The 25,906-nt window shown below is 40.1% G+C and overlaps 1 protein-coding gene across 3 annotated transcripts in view; it reads left to right on the forward strand.

Annotated features, from left to right (window-relative positions):
* The first annotated feature begins 1,373 nt into the window (after window positions 1–1,373).
* The window catches only part of rusc2 (RUN and SH3 domain containing 2), a 48,724-nt gene continuing 24,191 nt past the window's right edge, over window positions 1,374–25,906 (forward strand). For all 3 annotated transcript variants that reach the window (XM_015362708.2, XM_015362724.2, XM_015362730.2), the window contains exon 1: window positions 1,374–1,533. The gene's annotated coding sequence lies outside the window, so the exon portion shown is untranslated. The remainder of the gene's footprint in view (window positions 1,534–25,906) is intronic.

The raw sequence follows: 25,906 nt of genomic DNA on the forward strand, positions 1-25,906 counted from the left end.
AAGAAGTTTTTTTTTTCTTATGTGATCGAAGGTATGCATGGAATTTTCCAAAAGTAAAATGTACGTTCATCACTTAGGTTCATCCAATGATCAGAAAAACAAATCGCTTAGCTTTGAAACAAGCAGTTTGAATTTAGTGTCCCAATACCCAGCAGCCATTTCACTCTGCAACTCACAACTGACAGCCCACTGAAGCTCGGCTGGTGTGAGTCTGGTCAGTACCTGGATGGGAGACCTCCTGGGAAAAACTAAGGTTGCTGCTGGATGGGGTGTTAGAGGGGCCATCAGGGGGTGCTCATCCTGCAGTCTGTGTGGGTCCAAAAGCCCCAGTATAGTGACGGGGACACTATACTGTAAACAGGCGCTGTCCATTGGATGAGAAGTAAAACCAAGGTCCTGACTCTCTGGGGTCATTAAAAATTCCAGGGTGTTTCTCGAAAAGAGTAGGGGTGTAACCCTAACGTCCTGGCCAAATTTCCCATTGGCCCTTACCAATCATGGCCTCCTAATAATCCCCATCTATGAATGGGCTTCAGCACTCTGCTCTCCTCCCCACTGATGTGTGGTGAGCGCTCTGGCGTACTATGGCTGCTGTCGCATCATCCAGATGGGGCTGCACATTGGTGGTGGTGGAGGGGAGTCCCCATTACCTGTAAAGCACTTTGAGAGAAGTGTCCAGAAAAGCGCTATATAAGTGTAAGCAATTATTATTAATAATACTTTTGGAGGGCATTGTATTGCTGCCCAATCTATTTAAATATAGTGGCTAAATACATCCGTTACAGCTTATGGCTCTCAAATCTTTATTACAGATTTAGTACTTACTCACTACCCTCGTTTAATCTCTTAGCAGAGATACACCAGAATTACAGGACTTTACATACGGTACTCCCTGCAGTGAACTAAAAATGGAAAAGTGTGTACAGATCACTTTAATGAGCAGAAACGTAGTTGCATGTAGCCATTGAAATAAACGTAAGTGGATTCATTCGCTATTGACATATTGTGAAATACAGTTACCCAGCGCTGACACTCAAAAATAAAAATAAACCGGCAAATGCGAGCACTGCAGTAGGCTTTGCTGAAAATACGTTATAAGGTTTCAAAGCACCTTTTTTCGACACACGCAAAAAAAAACTATCCAAATTTGGTTGTGAAAACGCAGATTTTCTTTCCCCCAAAACACCACACACACACACACCAAGTTAACGGGTTTCAGATCTGGGCTGTCTGGGTCTGTAAATTCCTCCTTCTCCACAGAAGAAGGCCGCTGCCCCGAGCTCTGCCTGCTGCGGCAGTAATGTAGGCCTGAGCTCTGGGGTGGAGTCGCTGAGCTCGCTGGTGACGCAGCCGCTGCCGGGCCCGCCCAGATCACTAGACGCTGCTTTGAGGATACTCGGCAGGGATCAGAAAACAAGCCTTCTCCGGCCAAGCGCTGAGGATTGTATATCGTTACTGTCATCACCGCTACAGGGGCGCAGCCAGGACACAGTTACAAAATGGGAGACTGAATACACCTGAAAGCATTTTAATGTAAGTCTCTTGCTTGGAATATTTACGCGTTATTTATTCTTGCACGAATGCTGACGGACAAGGGTTGCCGATGCGTGGTAGTTGCTTCTGTCATTTTCTGTGGTGTTACAGACAAGTGCCGTGTCAGTGGGTGGCATCGGTGTAGTGTATTTTATTTTAAGAAAATCGAAGGGCAGTGTTAAAAAAAAACATTACCCGATTTATGTAATTAAGCCGGTGAACCATTTTTTCTGACCTTCTTGTAAGGTCCTTACGTGGCATTTAACGTATTGCAAATAAATAAGAATAACTTGCTCTTCGTATTGTACGTGCTGATCGCTGTCCTAAACAATAGCCTCTCTGAAAATCAATAAAAGTCTTTATTTTTTTTCTGGCGATGCGGTAGATGCGTTTGTTTCCCAGATAGCTCTGTGGACTAAGGTCAAGCACAAAGGAGGCTCTTTCGCTCGGAAACCTCCGGGTTGCGTTGTTAATTTCTTCCATCATTTGAGGAATAATAGGAGCGCACCCTTTCCAAATTAACCAATTCAGCTTAGCTATTCGTTGTTCATATGGTGCCATGCATAAGGTCATATAGATATTCCTTAAGACATATTCATTTCTTCATATTGCGTCTTTGCGGACATCATTCCTAACGGGTCTCGCTGTTATGTTGTAACCTTGTTCCATCAATTAATGCAGTAGTCTGTATAACCAGTATGGTCGGCTCAGCGAGGAGATGATGATGGTTATAGCGAATGAAATAAAATGTTGCTGGGGAGAATTCTAGCCTGCCGCACAAGATCAGCAGCAGGCTTTGCTTTTGCAGTACAGTATTAGTATCGGTGCCAAGATAGGAAGGGTACATACGCAGTTTTATGCTCAGTATTCGGCATTTTCAGTCCCATTAACGAAGGCGATAAGCTAGTGTACAGTACCTTTGCCACTTTAAGTTAATACGTAATACGTAAACAAATAACTATGAGATTTTTGAAGGATACAACACCTCATTAATTGACATTGCGTTCTGTGAAAGAAATGAAGGAAAGAACACTTTTTTAGGCGACGAACTGTACCATACAGTATATTACAATAGCCTACGTAACGGTAATGAATAATATGACGGGCCCTGGAAACGACGTACAACGTGGTGTGGGGATCGATTCTCTGAGCAAAATACCTATCTTTTAAAAATATAAGATTAAAGTGAAGACACCTTCAGCCGTCAGCCCTTCCAAGGGGTAGTGCGTTTGTGGGTGCTGCATTTTGAGAAGAGGCAGACCAGAAATACAGTCACACATTTTACAGGAATTCGTCCGGCACACTAGTAGTTAATAGACAGCCGACGTGTGTTGTGCGTTTTGGCCTTTTGTGACTTGGTCCCTGGTGAGACCGCAGCCGCTGTGCCAGAGCCACGGGCGGGCAAGCGCCAGAGCATGATGGAGATAAAAAAAAAGTCTGTGAGAAAGCCCTTGTGTTAGTCATTCCGCCCTTATGTAACTGTTTTCCGTTCCCCATTCCATTAGGGAATTCTACAGTATATATTGTATGCTTGATATGCGCTCTTATGATACAACCCAGCCCAAACACTGTGTTCCTGGTTTGTGTGTGTTTTTTTTAACCTACAGTAACACACTCTGCACACCCAACCCTCTTTTTCAGACATGGAGTCCGTGATGTAGACATTGTACATTGAAACAGGAGCAGACTGGCTTTTACAGTCAGCCTTGCAGTAAGCACTGGGATGACTTCATCAATCATTTCGGGGCTCTTTCTGGTCACTAAGCAGATGCTGTATAATGCCCAGTAGAGCAGTATTCATGATAGATCACTGCAATTCTGACCAGTCATTGTATTTGTATAGGCATAAATACTACTTAATTTGGGCAGGTGCCTTTTAGGGTTTAGTGCAGATATAGTCTTTGAAGAAATCAGATGGAATCTTAGCAGAATTCAGACAGAGGACTGGCAGTGCATCACCATGATGCGAAGCATGAGACTTTAAAATACAAAAGCAGGTTTTGACATGCTGTCCTTTTCCAACTTGAATTCCCCACAGATAGCTCTTTTTTCGCTCTTACATTACCTCATCATTTCTGGTCTCAGAAAAGTGTTTTTCTTCTTTTATTATGAGCAATACACAGTACCTCTTTATAATAAGTGGCTGGGATGTTTCATAACCTTGACATGTGCACTGGAGGTGTAGGTTTCTTAACTGACATTATAAGACTACAAGCAGAAGTCTACCTTACAAGATTTACTGTTGATTTGAATGGAATGTAGTACTTTAGTTTCTAAGTGCTTTTAAGACATTATTTGTATTTAATAATCCTGGCAGTGTGCTGTGCCGTACAAGCTCAGATCTTTTAAATAACTTTTTGGGCTCTGTTGTTTCAAAATCAAGCTGATAAAAGTAAGCTACTAAACATATAGAAAGTGTTGTCTTACTTGCTTGTCTCTCTGCTACCCAGGCACCCCTTCTGTTCCGAGATATTGTATATCTCCTTTGCCTCTAGGCACTGCAGCATTCATTTTAGGATTTGTGATGAACAGCAATTACAGTTTTCCACTGAAATGCTTGTCATATGTCGAAGGGTGAAATATGCACTGTATAAGAGTCAAATAATGTTAAGCGCTATTTGAAGAATGGATTGTAACGCTTTTTATTTATCCATTCAAGAAGACTGGTGTTACAGGTTTGTACTACATAGTACCCTAATTTACCTTGTGTCTGCTGTATGAGTGGCGCAAAATGATTGCTCGGTTATTTGAGATAGGGTTTTATGGGTCTAGGCCAGAGTGGCACTGATTGGGGATGATTTCTTGGTCATAAGCATTACTTTAGAGTTTTGTTCATGGCTTCTCATCATATGCAAAGGTGTATTTCATTAAAACAGTTATTTGTACACACATGCTTAACTGGAGGTAATGGAGTAACCCATACATACAGTAGTTAAACCAGTTCATATACTGTGCCCAGGAAAGCATTAATGACTCTAGTAAACTAAGTCTTTTTAGTTTTGTTTTGCCTTTTGCCCAGATGTAGCCTGTTTTGAGAGTAATTTTGAAGCAGTAGTTTGACCTGTGGTGTTTTGCTAGAAGTACTGTACACTAAGTGGCATGACCACTGTAAGTAGAGTGAAAGTGTTGCTTTATACTGCTATGTGTGAGTCACTTGAGAGTGATCTTAAAAGTGAGTAAGATTACAGATTACATCTCCCAGACCCCAGACAGGCTTGTGTCTGTGAATGATATGGAAAGAAAGATAGACAAATGGAGTGTGTCAGAAACAGGCTGTGTTCCAGCCCAGTCCCAAAGAATCCCTCACAGCATCTCTCACAGACGACACTAAAGAGTTAATTGGCTGCATAGTCTCCTCTACATAATCACCATTGATTTGAATGGAATGTGCTACTTTAGTTCTCAAATGATTTTAAGACATTATTTGTTAGTTAATAGTGGGAATACTTACATTTGTTTTCAAGCTTCTTTAGTGTTAAATTTACAGTGGGCGCCCGATTTATTCGTCAAACTATAGCTCTTTTATAGAGTAGGCTAGCATTTTACATGCCCAGTCAAAAAAATAGAAGATTTTGCCATTGTCTCAATAAAGAAACTTGCTGCAAGAGGGTATATATAGATGTAAGTAAACGTGTAAAAAGTCCAAATCACTTTTGATTTATTTGCTATCATCAGTGGATATACTGTACCTGTGAGTCTGCAGTTAATTATTACTGACATTATTATTATTTACGCCTCGGCTGAATTGCTGTTAGGAAAAGTAGAAAAATTGCTCCATATAAGCGATGTGGCTGATGTGAGGCTGTGGTCATATTTGGGTGGTAACAGAATTTATTATGAAATTAGACAGAATTGTAGCTCACTGCAGCCGTTGTAGATATACTGTAGTAGGTGAAGCATTTGTATTTGGGCTCTCAATCCCCAGTACTACAGTATCTGAATCAGTACAATTCCTGGAGAGCCAATGTGGCAGATGAAAACACCTGAAAGACCTTTAATAATAATAATAATAATAATAATAATAATTGCTTACACTTATATAGCTCTTCTGGACACTCCACTCAAAGTGCTTTACAGGCAATGGGGACTCCCATCCACCACCACCACCAATGTGCAGCATCCACCTGGGTGATGCAACGGCAGCCATAGTGCGCCAGGACGCTCACCACACATCAGCTACTAGTGGGGAGGAGAGGAGAGTAATGAAGCCAATTCATAGATGGGTTTATTAGGATTGGTAAGGGCCAATTGGAAATTTGGCCAGGACGCCAGGGTTACACCCCTACTCTTTTTCAAGAGTAGACCACAGAGAGTCAGGACCTCGGTTTTACATCTCATCCGAAGGACGGCGCCTTTTTATAGTGCAGTGTCCCCATCACGATACTGGGGCTTTAGGACCCACATGGAGCGCAGGGTGAGCGCCCCCTGCTGGTCCCACTAACACCTCATCCAGCAGCAACCTTAGTTTTTCCCAGGAGGTCTCCCATCCAGGTACTGGCCAGGCTCAGACCTGCTTAGCTTCAATGGGCTGCCAGTTGTGAGTTGCAGGGTGATATGGCTGCTGGCCATATCACCACCCTCAGGGGGCGGTTCCTGAATGTTTAAGTACAATTAACACCGAAGCCCAGCAACCCTCTGGCAGTCTTATGTGAACCCATGTGCAGTCTTACACCGTTTCCTGTAGAACATGGAGTTGAGTTAATTGCACTTTTTGTGGTCAGGATGAAATACTGTAGTTTGTTCTACACTTTCAGGATAGAGCTCTCTGCCAGAAAACGCCTCCCAGATACTGTGTGGAAAACAGATGGCAATCTTCCTCCGAAAATTCCAGCATAGGAACCGAGAAGGATAATTGCTGGCCAAGTGAAGGCAGATGTCTAACATACAGCAAAGCAAAAAAAGAAGTTATCCTGTGTTTTCAAATGTTCATGAATCTTAGAATTAGAAATTTCTTTGGTACTCTTACCAAAAATTTCACTCTGCAGTCAGCTAAAAACAATTTTTAGTGGTATAGTCATGGCAATATAAAATTTGTTTCATAACACTATATTTACTCTGTAGGAATGGGAAGACAGATTCATTTTATTTCACTACTTATAATACTTCAAAGGTCCATTTTCTTTATTATATTACTTAGGAGAAAAGAAAATATAATGAAAACAGGTCAAAGTGACAAGCAGCGGATTATTTGAAAAACAGTAGTGGGATCGACTGTTAATATTAACATCATCAGTTATTAAATCAGATAGGTCTGTTGTGCCTAAATTCACATTTACAATGAGGACCTGGGTGAGACGCTTATTCTGGATCTTATATTCTTATGGTATTGTTACACCGCAAAATTGTGGCAGCAAAAAAAGAAATGAATAAGGTGTTGTGTGGTACTTTGGACTTCCTCTGCAGATTGTTCCAGTCATTGGGGTTGAAGTGACTTAAATCCAGAGTCAGTAGCTGCTCTTGGGAGATTCAGTCTGAGTCTTAGCAGAATATATTATATGAATGCAAGTATTAAGATGAATACTCAAGTGTCAAAAAGATGGCCAGTATTTTCAATCAAGTTGCTAGGGTTGAAGTAAGTCAGTTAATTATCCACGGTTAGGCAGTGTATTTTGAGTGGTGTTTGAGATAGGGTTGTTTGTGACTAGTATAGAAAGGCAGCTGTTGTGGTGAAAGAGAGTAACATTGCACTGGATGACTGCGTCTTGGCCACTGCCAAAAATAATGCTTGCTGTGGGTCAGTGATTTTTTTACAGCACCGTTGTATTGTTTTAAGGCCGACGATTGTGTTTGACGCCAGAGGAATCTGATAAAAATTGAGTTTATTTAATGTGTATTTCTGGTTCATGTAACATGTTTTGATTCATTATCGTCTCACACAAAATGATTTGATGCAAAAAACAACTTGCAACTGAATTGTTGCTTTTTAATTAGAAATCCACAATCAATAGCTTGCCTTTTTTGCAAACCTGTGTTATTGCTCTACATTGATAATGAGGTTCTAACCTATTTGCCCTGGGTTGCAAAAGTAATGTGTTTTAGAGAGAAGAATGGCCTGCATCAGAGGCAGCGATGAGTTGCAGAAGATGTTGTGCCTTCCTGTTCTCCTTAGCTTACAAATACGTGTGGTGAGCAGAAGGCAGATATCTTGGGTTGCTGCATGTGGAGAGTGCTGGGATACCTCCTGTGTGATGCGGCACTGTGCTGCATGCATGCATGTGTGCGTGTGTCATTGTGAGGAAAATTTCTATGAGTTGTCACAGCTGTTGGCTGGGTAGCATGCTTTCCTGAGCCCAATGCGGGTCGTGACCTGCTTATATAACCAAGGCTGTTTGAAGAGGAGGCTGGGAAGACATTCTCCCTGCAGTATGTCTGGAACAGCAGTGATTTCAGCAGTGGAGATGATGATGATGGTGGTGGTGTTGAGGGGGATCATTTTGGGAGCTAAACAGATGCATGCTGACACTAGCTGCTTTCTGGCCCGATTGCTGATACTGTACACATCATCCCTGCCTTGTGCTAAAAAAGAAAATTTAACATTCAGACTTTGTCATGAATATACAGTACTTAGGATACTGATACTATACTTAGACTAGGTGGCTGAACGAACAGTTCTGTTAGGCATTGGCGAGTGAAAACCATGAGATGACCACGCATCTGTCATCCTCAACTGCAGAGTGAATTTATTTTTTAACATGACATTAAGAGATTATGTTGGGGTCAATGTTGATGAAACAGCAGGTGGTACAAGAGTCTCATAATGTGATCCTCAACAATAATTGGATGACTAATGTTACCAGAAAACTGTTGTAGCTTAACGCTGATCTTAATGCTAATCTCAGCAAACATTTTGAGGATTCTGCTGTATACATATACTTCACCAAATAAGAATTAAAATGGACTTCTTTGATAAATATCACCCATAGTGTCTGGGAGTTTGTCTTCCACACTACATTTCTACGAGTTGTCACAGCTGTTGGCTGGATAGCATGCTTTCCTGAGCCCGGTGCAGGTCATAACCCCCTTATATAACCAAGGCTATTTGAAGAGGAGGCTGGGAAGACATTCTCCCTGCGGTGTGTCCCGAACAGCAGTGATTTCAGCAGTGAGGATGATGATGGTGGTGGTGTTGAGGGGGATCATTTTGGGTGCTAAACAGATGCCTGCTGACACTCAAGCTGTTTTCTGGCCTGATTAATGACACACGTCATGTAGCCAAAGACATTGAGCCATGACATTACCACTGTTAGAGCTCCTGAAAGTGGGAGCCATGTGATGACAGTAATGATGAACAGTTGATCCAGCAGTCAGTAGTGATTCTTCTGAAAGATCCAAAGACAGGAAGACCCAGGTGCTGGATCATTACATGCTGCTGAGCAAGTCTCAGTTGCCTTCGATACTTCGTATTTGTTAGTAGTGCTGACAGGTGCCAAGCGTTGGTTAATTCATTGTCCTGGATGCCAATGGACTTCACTTTACAACAGAACATATGCAAGCTCATGGGTCAGAAAGGCCATTAGGTGATCAATAGCAAATTAATCCAAGCAGCTCATCCAGTTGTTTCTTGAAATAATGCAGGGTATTGTCTTCAACCACAGGGCTGTTTAGATTGATCAATATTCCCAGCACCCTGGAGATAGAACTGGTCATATTCCTGCCAGCATCATTACCAGAGCACATTGCTCTGGCAGTCGCACTGAGATGTAGCTTTGTTGTAGAGATATAAATATTATGGACGTGTTTTTCTTTTACATGTTGACTTCTTTGCATTTCAAACTCTCAAGTTTTAGAATCGCTGTGGCTATGAAAAATCTAAACAAGAAATATTATTTTCCCTGTGTAATACAGTACATATATGAAATAGTTCTAAGTGACTGTTCCCTGTATGGAGCTATCGGGTTATGTGTAATAGTAGTGTACTATGGGCAGAGAGAGGTGATTGTATATGTAGTGTAGTGTCTATGACTATTATTTGTTTTTAATGTGTACAGTATGTAATTTTATGTTCAGTATTGTTAGATGTAGTTTTGTATGGTGATGCTAAACACAGATTTCCACCCTTTTGAATGGACAATAAAGTTGTATGTTATCTTATACAACTTTGCACTCTGTAGCAGATGTTGTACCTTGAGTAGTTTTAGTTGACCTTGATAGTTTTTAAAGTACAGTACATATGTAACCTCTCACATATACTGTAACAACCGCAGGGTACAACATATAGTTATATCAGTGAGCATAATTAAATTACAAATCATGACATCGTCTTTTGTTTTTTTACATCGGTATTGTAATTCTCTGTATTCATCACATTCTGTTTTTTAACCATCACTTTTCTTATAGCCCCCATATTTAGAACATTATGAAAACATTGGAAGCATTAATTCAAGTACTGTAAATTACCTACTTTATCTCTGTCTTTTCTAACCTCAGGCTGGGATAAAATGGCAAAACGAATAGCAGTATAAGGCCATTACCCTTTGTGGTTTGCGAGACTAGGAATCCATTCAGGAAGCAAGAGGAAACCTGAAGATACTGTATAAGGTGTGGCTAAAAGATTGGTATAGAGAAGATGGTTTTAAGTTTATGGGGCATTGGAGATCCTTCAGGAAAAATAGTGCCTGTACAAGGAGGATAGATTACACTTGAATGAGAGGGACATCATGTGTGTAGTACGGTAGGTGAATGTTGGTCAGTATTGCTAAATCGGAATATTTAAAAAGCAATGACCACCGTTTGGTTCTACAAGAAAAGGGAGGGCAAAATTATTGATTCACTTAGCTACTACAGTAAATGACCAAAGGAGCAAGCAGGGACTGTAGAACTTTTTTATTCTGACAATAGAGGGGAGATAAGGGATGCAGATAGGAACATGAGCACTAAAATTATAGTAATATCACAACATTTAAAATGTCATAGCGAACTACTGTAGGTAAATTTGCTAGTGGTACAGAACACGGTGAGTATGTATGGCATTTTGTGTTTAACACTCATTTACAGTATATAAGGGCTGCCATCATTAGGATAGTCATTATACATCCTGACTGTGCTGTTGTGACTGTCGTGGTCCCACGCGGGCTCGTGCCCTTCGCCGCCCGTTTCGTCCCACAACACTTGGGGCACGAACCCGCGTCTCCGGCATAACACAACAGGGAACCAGCCGCATGAGCTAAAGGAGACCTCCCCCAGCCCAGGCGGCTGAGGACCCCGCTATGCGCAGGGAGGGCGATGACTTCGCCGTATCCGAACTAGCTCCGCTACACAGTGTACAACAGCAGAGCTACACAGCAGTAGGTCTAAAGATGTAAATAAGAGTAAAAAGTGTGTACAACACCTTTTTAACTTTACAAATCTGAAGGAAAACTTGCTCACAATAAAGTAACTACTATGAAATATGCAGTCCCAGATGCTTGCTTTAATAAGTCCCCACAGCTCATAGTAGGCATATCTAGGACAACCAGTGGGTTACTGCTTCTCGTTTTAGCTTCATAATATTTATGTTTAATGTGAAATTTTACATGCCTGTATGGTAGAGGCCTGCTCTTGTAAGGAAGCATCAATTAGCTGTACTATTTTTCTTTAAGTTCAACTTGAATTCAGTTAAATGTCTCTTAATAGCAGATCTGTACTGTAAGTAGTGGAGGCAGAGTTTTGCTGACACAAGATGTCTCTGCCTCTGTTCGATATTCTGTATGCTGTGTCTGCAGGTTCCTTAATGTGTTGATCAGTCATTGGACAGATCTGTGGATGTGAACCATGGGTGCAAACTTAATTTATGATTTACTGTTCCGTGCTCACCTAATAGTGAGTATTTTTATTTTTGGATTAACCCAAAGAAAGGAAGATTATCTTGCAGATTGTCAGGAATGATTTTGTATGTCTGAAATGTTAGGGGCAGTGTCAGGGATTGAGATTAAATCATTTTAGTATTTAGCAAAAGGTGCAATACAACGTAGTAGATACAATGTGAATAAATATACTTTAAATTTTTTCAGATTTTGAGATTCATTTTCTAAAAAGATTTATTTACAGTAATAAATTTCAATTTTGAAGAATGTGCAATTTGTAGGAAGTAGTTGGCTTATTCATGCATTTATTTTTGTAGAACAACATTTTCCAGACTAAAGTGATTAATGGATAAACAGATCCCTTTAATTTCAAATTCTTTTTGACGTGCTTTGGATGTATCACACACATCACTAGGCGTTCTTAGAGATTAGATTTGCTGGATGACACATTAGTTTAGTGATTAGCAAGTTTCCAGGATCCTACTGTAGGTTTATGGACAAGATTATGGACTGGGAAATCCATCTGAGCTCTCTGGTGTTCACGTGGGGATTTACCAAGTTCTGGGATTTCCTTTTACCTCTGATAGACATGCAGCATAGGCTAACCCCTGTTTGTCACTGTGCACAAGATTTAGAATTTTAAATTGAAGGACTTTTTTCCAAACCTTTGACCAGAGAAGTATAAAATTATCTTATTTAGAAAAATACCAGAATGCCGTAAAATCAGAAAATTAAAGCAGATATGGGATTATTACGGGTGGTATTTCTCTTGTTTGGCCTCCCTAAGGAAAAAGGAACAAGTAAAGGTTTATACCATGCTGAAAAGAAAAGAGACGCAACATTTTGGCTGTGGAGCCTTCTTCAGGTGGTCTTCAGGTTAACCTGAAGGAGGCTCTGCAGCAGAAACTTTTTGTATCTTTTCAGCGTGGAATAAACCTTTACTTATTCCTTTGCATCCTATGCATGCAGACACAGCTAACTACACTAGTACTTGACCTTCTTAAGAAAAATATATACAATGTGGTTAACAAAGTCTAGAACCCAAATATCTAAAATATTTAGCTTGATCAGGTGAAAATGTCCAAACCTCATCTTATAAGAAAATGCAACACCATTTAAGGCACAGAGCAAACAGTTTTGTCATTAATTATGGACACAAATTCTGTATCTGAAAATGTGGTATACCATATTCAGGATTGTTTTCTCAAATTCATGAAGGTGGAGAATTCTGAGTTAAAGGTTATACAATTTGTACAGGCTGGCAAACATTGTGGAAGTGTACCACAGTCTTGTGATGAAGCCTTGACTAGTGAAAAACTACCGAAAAACCTATAAATTATGCCAGACTACAGTATGTGATCTGAGGACTATACAGTTGTTCATTACCTCTGATTTGCACTCTCACCCAGCTTGGTGTGAGAATTGTCTGGTTCTGACTAAATTCTTCATCATATACAGTACGTCTTCAATGGAGACATTCTCAGCAAACACCATTTTCCATTAGACAAAGGTCTAATGGTTTTGCTAACTGCCAAAGGTTAATTAAATATTCAAAGATCTGAAAAGTTTCTAAATAGTTTCTGTATTGAAAGCAGTTGAAAACATCCCAATTAAAGTAGGAGTAATTAGGGCTTTTTAAGAACCTCTCAATGTGGGCATTATTAAAACAATAGGAAACATGGGAAAATGTGCAGTGAATTGTCCTTTTGTTATACTATATTGCTAACAGAGGTGTTTGAACAGCCAGCTGTGCTGATCAACAAGAATGCATTATCTAGCTTTTAGGATCTAAGCAGTCAGCTCCCAGGAGTGCAGCTAATTAAGTTACAGCAGATTTCACAAGGATCTTTATTTGCAATAAAAAAAACTATTTAGAACAAGGACTTTTCCAGAGCCATTGGCTTTTTAGACTTTATGGAGAAGGCCAACTAATAAATCCAGGTTCTCTTCTTTAAATCCTATTTTAGTTAAATTTATTGATATGAATGGCTTTGTAGATTAAATGTTAATGATTACTGTAGAACTTTTATGAATGAATTTAAAAAGCAAGCCCATTTTAATGAGGTACTGTAAGATGCAAACTGAATTTTAATTCCTATATTTTCACACCCTCCTATATTCTCACATTTTTAACATCCTATTAAAAAAATAATTGTAGGATAATAAACTTACTGCCACCTACAGTGGGGTCTCCATAATAATACTGCTGTTAGAGATCCAGTTTCATCTCTGTATCAGTGCTGATAACCCTTGTGATTCACAGTAGAAGCATAGATGTACATTATCACTTAAAGGAAAGCTGCCAAATCTCCAGCCCAGCTCTATTGCCTGACATTATCGTGGACCTTAATAACATAAGAATGTTAAAACATGAGGAGGCTATTTGGCCTGTATTGCCTTTTTGGTAGTTTGCAGCTAATCGAAGGATCTCATCCAACTCTTTCTGGAAAAAAGCCAGGGTTTTGATGTCAACTACATGGCGCGTAGCTTTTTCAATACTCCCACAGGCCTTTGTGTAGACTAGAATTGCCTCCTTTTTGTTGTGAACGTCTTACTTACTGCCATTACCTGGAAGCTTCCTTCTGCTTCTGTTTCTTGCTGTTCCTGCTTTCATTTTTTGTGCTCTTTGGTATCTCGGTTGGTCAGAAGGTTGTGTGATAGGCAGCCACACATATCTCCGGTGGTAGCTGTGACTGAGGAGATGTACTGTACAGTACAGTTAAATCCAGTCATCCCAACCTCTTTGTTCTCAGGACAGCAGTCTGATGACGGAGCTCAATGCTGATGCTTATACAGTTCTATATATATATAAAAGCCATTTTTTAGAAGCATCTAGACTTTTCTGCTGGTTTTATGTAATTGTGAAAACTGTACTATAGTTACTCATACAGAATCAATAAATTGTCATCTCATTAGTTTCCATGAGTGTGATAAATCAACCAGAGCTGTTTTGGCACCAAACCCAGGGGCATCAGGAAGCTGCTTGGCAAGCCTTTGACAGTTGACATCAGAGGCTGTAGCCCAGTCAGATGAACAGTCCCTGCTGCAGCTCTCTGTCCTGAGGTACAGGCACCTACCAGCAGCTTCTCAGTACATACTGTAGAGTGACTCTGCACAACCTGTCATTTATAAAAGAGATTTGTTTTCACCTTTTTTTCTTTTGTTTCCTAGCTTTGGGTAATTTATCTAGTTATTTCTAATAGTTTCTAATACAGCTGTATAAAAAATGAACTCATGAATTAAGAACTGTGAAATTAAAGCTTAATGAGTGAGGCGTATTATACTCTTGCAATGATGGTCTCTGTCAGGATGATATTGTAGGGGGTCCTTCTGGAGCACTGACTCACTACAGCACTTCAGTATCAAGTCCATCAAGTCCTTCAGTATCAAGTCCATCAAGTCCTGTGGCATGCCTTTGTCTAGTTAATCTCCTTCTCACTCTTATCTGAAAAATACAGTACTTTTGAAATTGTGTACTAAGATACAGGTAGATCTGAATTAATATCTGGGTATTCCTAAAGATATATTCAAGACATGGACAGTAGAGGACTCTTCTTAATGATCTCTAGTTTAAGCATAGGGGACCATGCTGACAGATTAATAAATTTGCCACATCACACTGTAATATTTAATTAAACCCCCCCACCCTCTTTTTAATGTTCAAATCACGAGATGCAGATCTTTCAGGATTCTGCTGTTTTGCCCATGTAGCACAGAACCCCTCCATTAAATACAGAAAGTGCTACGAGGAGCTGTCAGAGAATAGTGTTAGTGTGTCCCAGGACCAATTGTGAATCGGGGACCTTTAAGGTTTATCACAAAGAATGAATCAGTTCCTGAGTTTAACCTTGATAATTACCTTCAGAGATGAAAGCACTTTTCAGTTAATTGTGAATCGATTTAATACCTGAAATTTGATTGTACCACTGAAACTGTTCTGTGATGAGAGAAATGTTGTATTCATATAATTCATCTCTGATATTTGTATTGCATAACTTTGTTTTCCTATTTTTATTTTCGTAAGTACTGAGGTAGGCCCCCCATGTGGATACATGGCAAATATTCTCACTGAAAGACATCAGCATCTTGAACAATGTTAAAATTCACAGCTTAACTGCAGTGCCCCTGCGTATATTATCTCTCTTCAACATCCATTGGGTGGTCTAACTAAAGCATATATACAGTACGCTAGATCACACTAAGGAGTGTTGTTCCCTTACATTGATATAGATGATTTCACCCAGTATCTGACTGCAGTTAAGTAACTTCTATGAAGTTGCAGAACAGATTCAAAGAACAGGTCCCAGAGCTTGAGAAAGCCTTAAGCTTCAAGTTAAGGTGTTGTCTCACTACAGTGCTGTCCGTGCCACAGCCAAGTCCTCTTTGGAGCTTGTTTGGAATGAATGATTTTAAAATCTACATTTTCTGCTTTGCTCTAAAATGGTGAGCCAAGAAAGAATGAACAAGGATAATACAAGGACAGGACATTGACCCTGGTGTACGTTTGTTGACAGAACTTCTCCCCATGATCAACTGTATTTATTAACACAATGTGTTTGTCAGGTTCATGCGGAAAGTCATGGCCTTTACTCTCCCATTGCCTAGATAGCACCTTGGACAGCTCCTTGAAGAATCCTGAATGAGGTTCACCAGTACATTACATTCCTTTCTGTATCATCTCTTCTCATACTCTGTCTGTTTGGCCAAAGTATTACCCATCCTGAACAAGCATCATGGCACCATGTGACAGTTCTTATTTTAGACACATGGCACTTTGTGAAATCTAGCAGAGAAATAATGACAGCTAAAAGGGTAATTATAGTGTCCTACAGCAAACCTGGATCTGGAAGCTCTCAGCAGCTGGATTTCGACTGCACTGTGAGCAGTTACAAAGCAGAGCTCAGCGTTTCTCATATTTTTCTCCTATTAAAGCCGTTCAGCAGGATTCCAGGATTATCAAAGTGGGAGTAGTAAGCTGAAGGTTTTTGCAAAGGCTGCCTTTTCTCATCAGTGTTGATATCTTCAGATTCAGATATGAACCTCACATTTTTCTTTCCTCAGTCCTGGCATCTGAAACCCTTATGTCTGAAGAAACTCAGTTCACTGCACCTTTTTGTGAGCTCTGATCAATGTTGGATTAGTAGCATCAGAATTACAGTCTCACATTTGGTGCTTTGTGTAACAGTAAAACATTCCTTTTGTCGGTATGTCTTAGAATTATTCTAAATTATTGTGTTTACTGTTTTTTCCGAGCTTAAACCTTCGTCTCTCCTGGAAATTCAGAAAGCACAAAGTTGTTACAATGTCCTGTCCTGGGTTTTATGAGCTCTGAATATGGCAAATGTCTTCAACTAGTGTTTCTGGTTTGCCAATATCATAACAGACACCAGCAGCTGCAGTAATGCACAATAAATCATACAAATATAGAATGCCTAACTGAGATTTCTACAGACCTCTCAAGGGATATTTCTCTGTATTTTGTCCGTGACACTAACTTCTCTTATGGGTTTTCAAAAATGTGCCTGGCAGAATTGCATTCATGTTATAATTCCTTTTTCCCAGTCATCAGGTAGTGGGTACTAGATTGCTAAGGAATCATTGCTCAAGATGGCAGGCAAAATGCCGCAGACAGACATTTTTAAAACAGAACTTCACATCCACTTTTTCTAAGTCTCTCTCACAATTGTGCTTCATGCCAAGAGCATTCTGTTGCTATCCTGAAGTGATCATACTCTTACACACGTTTATTTAAAATGCGCAGCTTTCAAATGCCAAATTACTAGCTGGTCAAGGTTGTGCATTCTCTTGTTTTGTGTAAGAGGTGATTCCAAGCTTGGCATGTGCACAGCTCAGGCCAGTAATCTATTCGCATTCTTGCGCCCTGCAATGTTGCTGCTCAGCACTGCGTCACACGTTTTTCAGTGTATTTGTTGCTGTGTTTGCCAATAAGCCAGTACCGCCCCCTTCTCTCAGTGCAGCCTGCCAGTGAATGTATTCAATAGCTCTGTGGAAACTGTCTCCAGGACCGGCTCTGAAAAGAGACCATTGTGACCCATCCCTTTCCTGTCACACAGGTTTCCTCCAGTTTTCCTCTTTCCCAGAACTGGGGAACGGAAGGGAAGAGCTTCATGTCTGTCTGAGGGAGAGACAGGGCCAGCCCTGTCTGTTCCAGGAACATTTTTACAGAGTGAGCTATACACAGCTAGCGTGTAATGTACTTTCACACCCTTCGTCTGAGGGCTTTGAATGGGCCTGCTAGCCAGACAGAAAGCCCAGTAAAGCAAGGTGAAAGCATAACAAATAAAATGTGTTTGGTTATGTGAGAAAGGGCAGGGGAAATTGCAATAAATTTACTGCTCAAAGTAATGGGATGTCTGCTGAAAAACATCAGCACTGCTCGTCTCTGCTCTGAGACGACTCTTTAAGAGCATCAGTAACAAGAGTCATGAGTGTCGCACAAAGTGTAGAAAAATAGCTTGAGGCAGGGTCTGTTGGGGCATAAATTCCCAAGCAAATTTGACTAGCAGCTGCTGAGTTTCAGTGTCAGGACTGTGGTTAGTCTGTTAGGAGAGAGAGCTGGACAATCCCACACACCTCAGGCTGTGTGCTATGAGCAAACTCTTGGTGTTTAAGTGACTAAAAGTGGACATGAAGAGCACACCTGTGCGGTCCAAGTTTATTCTGAAGTGGAGAGTCTGTGCTTCATGATACAGAACAGGACAGGACAGGGACACTCATTGTTTATCCAATGGAGAGATAAAGCAAAATAGTTTTCAGCCAAAAAACAGTACATTTTAAGAAATTGTACTGTATTAAAACAGAGGAAAATAATGGATTTACTTTTTTTATTTGTATTCATTTGTGACCTATAAAGCTTTTTTCTTTGTTATTTTTCATATTCATAAATACACAATGGCCATTGCTGCTTGGATAACTGCTGAAATAAGTTTGCCCATATTATTGCATCTTTTGTGGGACTGGATGTGGAAATCAGACATGGCAAATGGACAAGTAATACTGTAGGTTTATTCCATGCTGAAAAGAGAAGAGAGAAAACACAACGTTTTGGCCGTGGAGCCTTCTTCAGGTGTGAGAGAGACAAGATAGTAATCAAAGGTAATGTAGCAGGAGAACCAAATCCGAGAGAGAGGAGGAGCGAGAGGCGGGAGCAGGGGACAGAAAGAGAGGCCAGTCAAGAGGTGTGAAGTCAGCATAGGTGTAGAGAGGTGTGAAATGAAACCTCCAATGAATGGAGAGAATTTAGAAGAAACGTAGTCTGTCGTTAAGAGACGGGGGAAGGTGTGATCCTAGCTGCAGGATCTAGCTACCATAGTTCAGCTACCCACCTGAACTATGGCAAATGGCATGGCCTCGGCTGTCCCACAGTGACTGTTTCTGTTCCCTTGCTGCTTGGACTCAGAGCCCCAGCCCATAAAGTGATCGCGTCAGCACGAGTTATATTCAAAGGAAGAGGCCCTTTTAGAGTTATTGGACCTTTTCCAGTTTTCTCTGTTCACTGTGGGGGCTTTAATACAGCTGCGGGCGGGAGCACTACATGCGTAGAAGCATCTCAACTGGACGATGAAGAAAAAGCAGAATTTCGGGACAGAATTTCCCTTACATGTTGTCCTACTTTAAATAGAGAATGAGACCCATATGCAGCCGCATGACTCAACTAGATGGAATTCAGCAGTCATTTCAGAGGAAGGTCTTGGTGATGTACGTCTTGATGTGGGGAGATAGAAGTGCCATCTGATTTCATTTTTTTATTCTTGATTTTTACAGTTACATTACAAAGTGCAGCAGGATTTGTATTCCATTTAAAAGCTGTGACCAACTACCTCCTATCTCCTTCTGTGATTTAGTATGTATCCAAACAGCTCTTTATGCAGTATAGGGAAGTGGCACATCACCCTGTGAAGGTGAAAGAGAATTTATGTGCATGCAGTATGCTAAATACATCCTAGCCAACTTACAGTTACCGACTTGTATGTTCTAATATCCACATGGGTTTGCTCATTTCTTTAAGTTTACCTGCCTTTCTAACAAGTTCACTTCAGCTTTTCGAATGTGAAAATTGTTAAGGCCTTGTCTATAGATTACCATAGAATATTCATTTGCATTTAAATTACGTTTATCTGTCAATCCTCAAATACGTTCAATGTCTGACACTTACTTAACAATAAACCTGTATTGCAGCAATTAGAAGGTGTTTACTGTAAGTCTTGTTGTTCAGAATTAGTGTCAGACATAAAACATAGACATTTATTGCTTTGCATTGGATGTAGTTTTTTCTGCAATCTTTGAAAGCACCTTCAATTCTTTAATAACCTAAACATTCTGAAAATATTTTAAAAGACAGTAAAACGGAGAAACAAACACATAAATAACAGGAGCCCTGCAGATTAATGCTCTTGTTTGCTGGATTATTAATAGACTTCAGAATGAATGCACAGAATGCTTGCACACCATTGTCTTGGTGATGTATTGGTTCTGTTGTACCTTCTGTTGAACAAATAACAAATATTTTTTTTTCTTAACTCTTATATGGAAATTCATAGTTTTATGTGCTTTTATTTCTACAGTGGATCATTAAATAACATCATATAAACTCTGTGTGTATTGTAAGTTGGATATGAGCTTCTGTTTGTACAAACATATATGAATATTATATTTATACTACAGTACTGTAGGTGTACACTGTTCGTGGAGCCCCTGAACATGTGATACATACATTTCTGTTGGTACAGTATTTTAACTGTTGCTTTCATTCTTAAATATTGGATTTGTCCAAGTGTTGATTTAAGGAAACGCTAAGAAATTATGCATGTTGTTTTTGCTTTTTTTTTTTTAATTTCTGGATGTTTGGAATTGTGGTAAATATTGTCTTCTCCTGGTTTTGTGGATTATTGTGCCACCACTCACTGGGGGTGGAGGATGGCAAGACAGCAGGACTGGCAACTGGGTCTTAAAATAGCCTTTAATAATCAATTAAGTTGACCAATTATACATCTAAATTGTGCAATACACATTTATCAGATCACATATTTAATAAAAAAAAACTTACAGATTCATTTACAATTTTGCATCCTCTGCCATACACAACACATTTCCCTCCCGAAAAAGATGGACAACTGATGAACCAGTTTATAATGCGTAAATTCAAAATGGACCTATGGAGATTAATATACTTTTATAATATAATAGTTTTATAAAGACTATTATAAAGTCTCTGGTGAGAATCCTTTTCTATTCATTCTCTCTGCTCTTTAACGTAACCAATATGCAATTCTGCATTTCTTTTTGTTCTTGCAGTACTTGACCCCGAAGATAAACATATTATCATCATCAATGAAAAAACTGAACTGGCAAACAGGAATCCTCCCAGTACTCTTCTGCATTTACATTTGGGGCTGAAGCCGGAAACCCCAAACTGTAGTTTACTGGTGTAATGAAAACCACTGCTTACCACAGAACCAAGAGAGCCTCTGGGTGCGATGTCTAGGGTCTGCCTCTCCACCTTGCAGCAGATGTTTCTGGGCTTCTTCCCAGATTGTACCCAGATGCGCTTCACTGCGTTTTAACATGGAGACTCGCCCAGTTTGCTCTCCGACTGCTGGCGATAAATCTCCCTTCAAAACAGACACAGAGATAGAAGTTTGCTTTGTTGTAGCACAAATGCCAGCGCCTGCACTTCGAGACAAATGAGCCCCATTGAAACTGCTGTTTTCTACACCAATGCACACAAAATGCTTTTTAAAAACCAAATGTGTCTTTTGGGGCTTACAAAACTGAACTATTGTTGGTGTTATGTGTAGCCTTTCTAAAGAACCATTTTACATTACAGAGGTGAGAGACAGATGATCTTCTGTGCTTATCAGCTTGCTTTTTATTTTTCTGTATGCCTTCTTTATGTTTGTGTACAGTATATGCTCTGTTCAGACACTGTATTTGTATGCATGTTTTCTGCCTTAGAAAGAAGTTAACTAGAAAGGCACATCCACGACTAATATTGCATTCCTTTTTAAATAGATTTCTTTAATATTATTTCAGTGATTTCCAAAACTATTATTGGGTCATGAATCTAAATGACTGAAATTTAATTAAAATAAAAAATGTTCCTTGCCTCGGCATGTATGAGCTGTGGGGAAACAGTTTAAATAAAGAGAACTATTCAAAATGAAAAGTTAAATAGATCGTGGAACTGCCCTGCTGTGAGGGTCAGTGTTTTTGTACAGTGTTACAGATACATGTTGTGTATCCCAGACTCAAGACCAAGGAGTCTTTAAGCGGTAGTCCCCTATTTGACCCAGCCTGCCTCAGTACAGTACGTCAGCAGTGTTATCAGATCTTATCAACCCTGCTGTAATAACAGCAAGACAAAGCAGAATTGTGACCTGATTTGAAGAGTCTGGCCTATATCTCTTTAAATGTCTGGCAGTAAATGTGGAGTAGTCCTGCTTAATGATTCTCTGCTGTCCTTTTCCTTATCTTAATAATTGTGCTGTCTCTCGCCCAGCAGCACAGAACTACAGTGTGTAATACCTCATTACATAGAGTGCTATGAATAGCCGTCAGACTGTCAGCACTGCTTTGTTGACAGTCTTACATAACTGTCTCTCACATCCTTGTGCTAGGCACTTGGAAATAGACACAGTCACAAAATGGCTGAAGACTACAAGCCTACAGCTCAGGGCGGAGGTGCAAATTTCTGCTGTCTCCTTCTGCCCAAATTTATTTTTTGTGTTGTGAAAAGTGGGGACCTTTCTTTATGACAAGTACATCATATAAGAGCAAAGCACATAGGAGCTACACTGTCCTTTGTTTGAAGTACACATCTTTCAGACCAGTGCCAACTGTAGACTGTACCAGGAAATGCAAACACTGCTGATACATTCCTAGAGCTGCGGTGGCACAGGTGGCACCCAGCTTCGCTATATTCCTAGCGATGGTGACAGCAGGATCTATTATTAGTAAAGTATGCGGAATGTAATAATTTAAAAATTTACTTTCATGAAATTTAAATATTTGCCCTTCCAATTTAAGTTGATAGAGGGAAAACTAGATATTATTTGATCCACTTGAGGTTATCCTCAGGGGGAAAAAAAGATTGGATGCAGACAATTCTACAGTCAGAGAAGAAGTGCCAGATAAGAACCTAAGTGTCTGTCGTACGAACACCATCGCTTTTGCACGGTTTGTTTGTTTTTTGCCCCACCGTAGTGAAAAGGACGGGATTTGTGAAGCCTGGGGGCGTGCTGAGGCTGGCAGGAGAGGATGAGGGGATGCACAGCAGGGGTACCCAGCCCTTAGGATTTAAGCAGAAAGACCACTCCTGCAAATCCTCCAAAGGCCACATGTGCACAGCTGCTTCAGAATGCTCTGTGGTTTACATGCAGGGCAACTGGGGATCAAATTCGCTTGGATATTGGAAGCAGGAAATGACTGGATGCAGGACATGCTTGAAAAGTACTTTGCCGTGCATTTGCCAAGCCAATGAAGTCTGATACAATATTAAATACAATATGGTATAATACAATAATATATTAAATGTACATATTATATACAAGTATAATGGTGAAAATCACATTTCAATAGTACTTCTAGTTTGAATAAGAATAAGAAGAATAATATGAAGAAGCAGAATTGCATTAGTTTTCCATTATATTTCTTTCAAAAGGGAGAGGCAGCCCCCAGCCCCCTGGTCTTTCTTCTTCCTGCCTTTGCTTGCTCATTTGAAGTTGTGTTTTGAATTATGGAAACTGCAGGTTCGAGAGGTTAGTGATAGTTGTTGTTTATGAGTACTACACATAGCCATTACCAGGTAGGACAAGTCACAGTTTAGCCCACTCTCCGCTCTCCTTTTTTGTAACATTTACATCTTTTGATGTAATCACAAAACGGAAAAGCATAGGAAATACAGAATATTCTGTAGGTGAAGCCTCCTGCGGTGCATTGTGTATTTAATGGATGTCTCCAAACTGTTATTCGAGAGCTGTATCATATTAAATGAATAGTAGAGCGAGGAATCAAGGGTACTTCACAAAACATTCCCAGTTTTCAGCAGCTGGCAGCAACGTAGAAGAGAACATCTAGTCTTTTCCTTGTTGACTTACAGTATGTGCAGTGAGTCTGAGTGGGATTAGTTGTGTTTGTTTTTGCCTAGGAAACCAGACAAAATGGAAAATGGTCCCCAACACAGAGTACAAGTGCTGCTTTTCATTAAGTGACTCTTTAAGCGCTTTTTTAACTGTGGTTGTTGAATTAAGCTCTGCTGTACCATTTTATTTTCCACAACTTTTATTAAATATAGCCAGCATTTTATACTGTTAAATGTAGCCAGTGTACTATACACTAAGGTAGCCACGCTACTACTATGTAGTATATGACTGGATATGAAGGGTTTAAATCTCTATCTCTTTTAAAAAAAGCGGGACTTTCGTTCCAAGCATTTTGAATGAAAAGAGAACCTGCAGTTTTTGTTTATCTGAAGTGTTTAAAATCTTAAAGAAGCTGAAACTTTACCTTCAACTTGAACTTCTAAGTGGTTACTACATTTAAAAGTGGTGAAAATGCTTATCTATGTTTCTCTGTGTCACTGTGTGTACTTACAGTTATAAAAAAAAACTGTTCTGTAGTTTATCCCATGTCTTCTGTGGTGCAGTACTTTGTGCTCTTTTACTGTTGTGATTATCAGGCTCGCTGATTTTGGGGCTTATTCTGCTACGAGCTGTGTCTTCACATGGAGATAAGATGTGACAGTTAAAAGTCTTGTAGACTAATCTCATCAGGTCAAATCCTAAGCAGCGCTTGTCGTGGGCTGTGCAGGAGACCTGTAAGAAAAACCAGGTTGCTGCTGTAAGAGGTGTTGTTTACACTTGTGTGTCTGGACCAGAATTCCCTACTATGGCAACTGGAGATACTGTGCTGTTGGAGGTGCTGTTATTTGAGGTCCTGACTGCTTCAGCATTAAAGCTCCCATACCACTGTTTGCAAGAGTAGGGCGTTCCCTTTTTTCACCGGGTTAAATTCAATTTTGGACTTTACAGTTTTGAATTTCCCCCATAAGTAAAGAAGAAACATTTTTACTCCTCTGCCAGTTTAACACACACAGGTGTGAGCTGCATTTCAGTATTGGAAGCACTTTGGCATTTTTTGTATTGAAAAGCGCTACAAATACAAGGTATTAAGAACATGGTAGAGATTAAGCAGGAGTGCATTTTTAGAATATACAAATGATAATAATTAGAGTAATTTAGTGGTATTCTACAATATGTTTTCCAAGTAATAGAAAGTGTTCTGTGCCGTATGTATATATAAACATAATCAGTTTTGTGCTTCAACTGAGACTCATTCATGCTTGTTTTCTGTTCAGTAGGCTTCTGTGTTTTATTTATAATTACTATGCACAGCAAAATGTATACATTATTTAACTGGCCTGCTGGTAAAATAAATAATGTGTTTTTTCAAAGGCTACCACACTTTGCTCTGTTGGAGTGCTTAAAACGTTCCAACACTGGTAGTGAATGCTGGTTTGCTTCCCTACTACAAAGACATCAGTAGCAGTTTAGTTCTGCTTAGTGTATTATATTTTAAAAGTCTTTTCTATAAGTTAAGAACAGTTTTGCTCAGTGCACCACTTTTATTTTTCACATTTTTAGTAGTCTATCTCCCTTCTTATATACAGTAGTATTTCAAACTCCCTCTGTTGCCCAATTCTGTGTCTTCACAAATCACTTATTACACAATACCTTCACTCTTGCTCTTCACTGATCAGATTCCTTCTTTGCCAACTTTCCCATCTGATCCTGTTTGGCCAGGGATCCCACTTGTGTCTCTCACACAACAGCCGGTGGAATTGCTGTTTCTTTTCTCTTTTTTTCCAATCTCTCAATTCTCATTCCCTAATACGGCTTGTCTGCCCGTCTGCCAATAGTAAGGCACAGGGAGTACTTGGAACTCAACCTGTGCCATGTAGACTCTCCCTCAGCTGTGGGGAAAAAGGTACATTATGCTGCTACCTTGACAGGTGGTGCCTATTCCTCTGGGTCATAATGCCTTCAGATACAGTAGCCCTCATCCAGCAGACCAGTTCTGTTCCAGGGTCATGCACTTCATCCCCATGGTGCATTGCAAACTACCACACAGCCTGCCTATCCAGAATGTCCCCCCTCAGTATTATTCCAAGCTGTCTCTTCTTCAAGCCTTCCCAATTTGCCCAGTCCCAGAGCCCTGTAAGCCAGCCCAATCCACCACTAGTAAGACATCCCCTCAGGAGTTCTCACCCACTCCTTCTAAGCTCTAGACATGGACTGAAACCTTTTTCCTCTGGCCTTAAGATGGCCTTATAAGCCTCTTAATGAGCCCAGTGGAGTGGCTGATTCCAGGCACACCCTTATAACTCCTTTTCCTCACGTGGGATCTCACTCCCTCTGAGTGACAAACACTCATTCAGAACAGCTGGGCCTCATGTTTCAGCTTTTCCTAATTAACAGGCAGCCGTCTTGGCCCAAGGCTATAACATTGGGCCTGGATTGTGGGACAAGATGGTGTATTCTGCACATAGCCACCTCTCACTACCTCACGGTGTC

Source organism: Lepisosteus oculatus, chromosome 3 (assembly GCF_040954835.1).
Source record: "Lepisosteus oculatus isolate fLepOcu1 chromosome 3, fLepOcu1.hap2, whole genome shotgun sequence".
Lineage (NCBI taxonomy): Eukaryota > Metazoa > Chordata > Actinopteri > Semionotiformes > Lepisosteidae > Lepisosteus > Lepisosteus oculatus.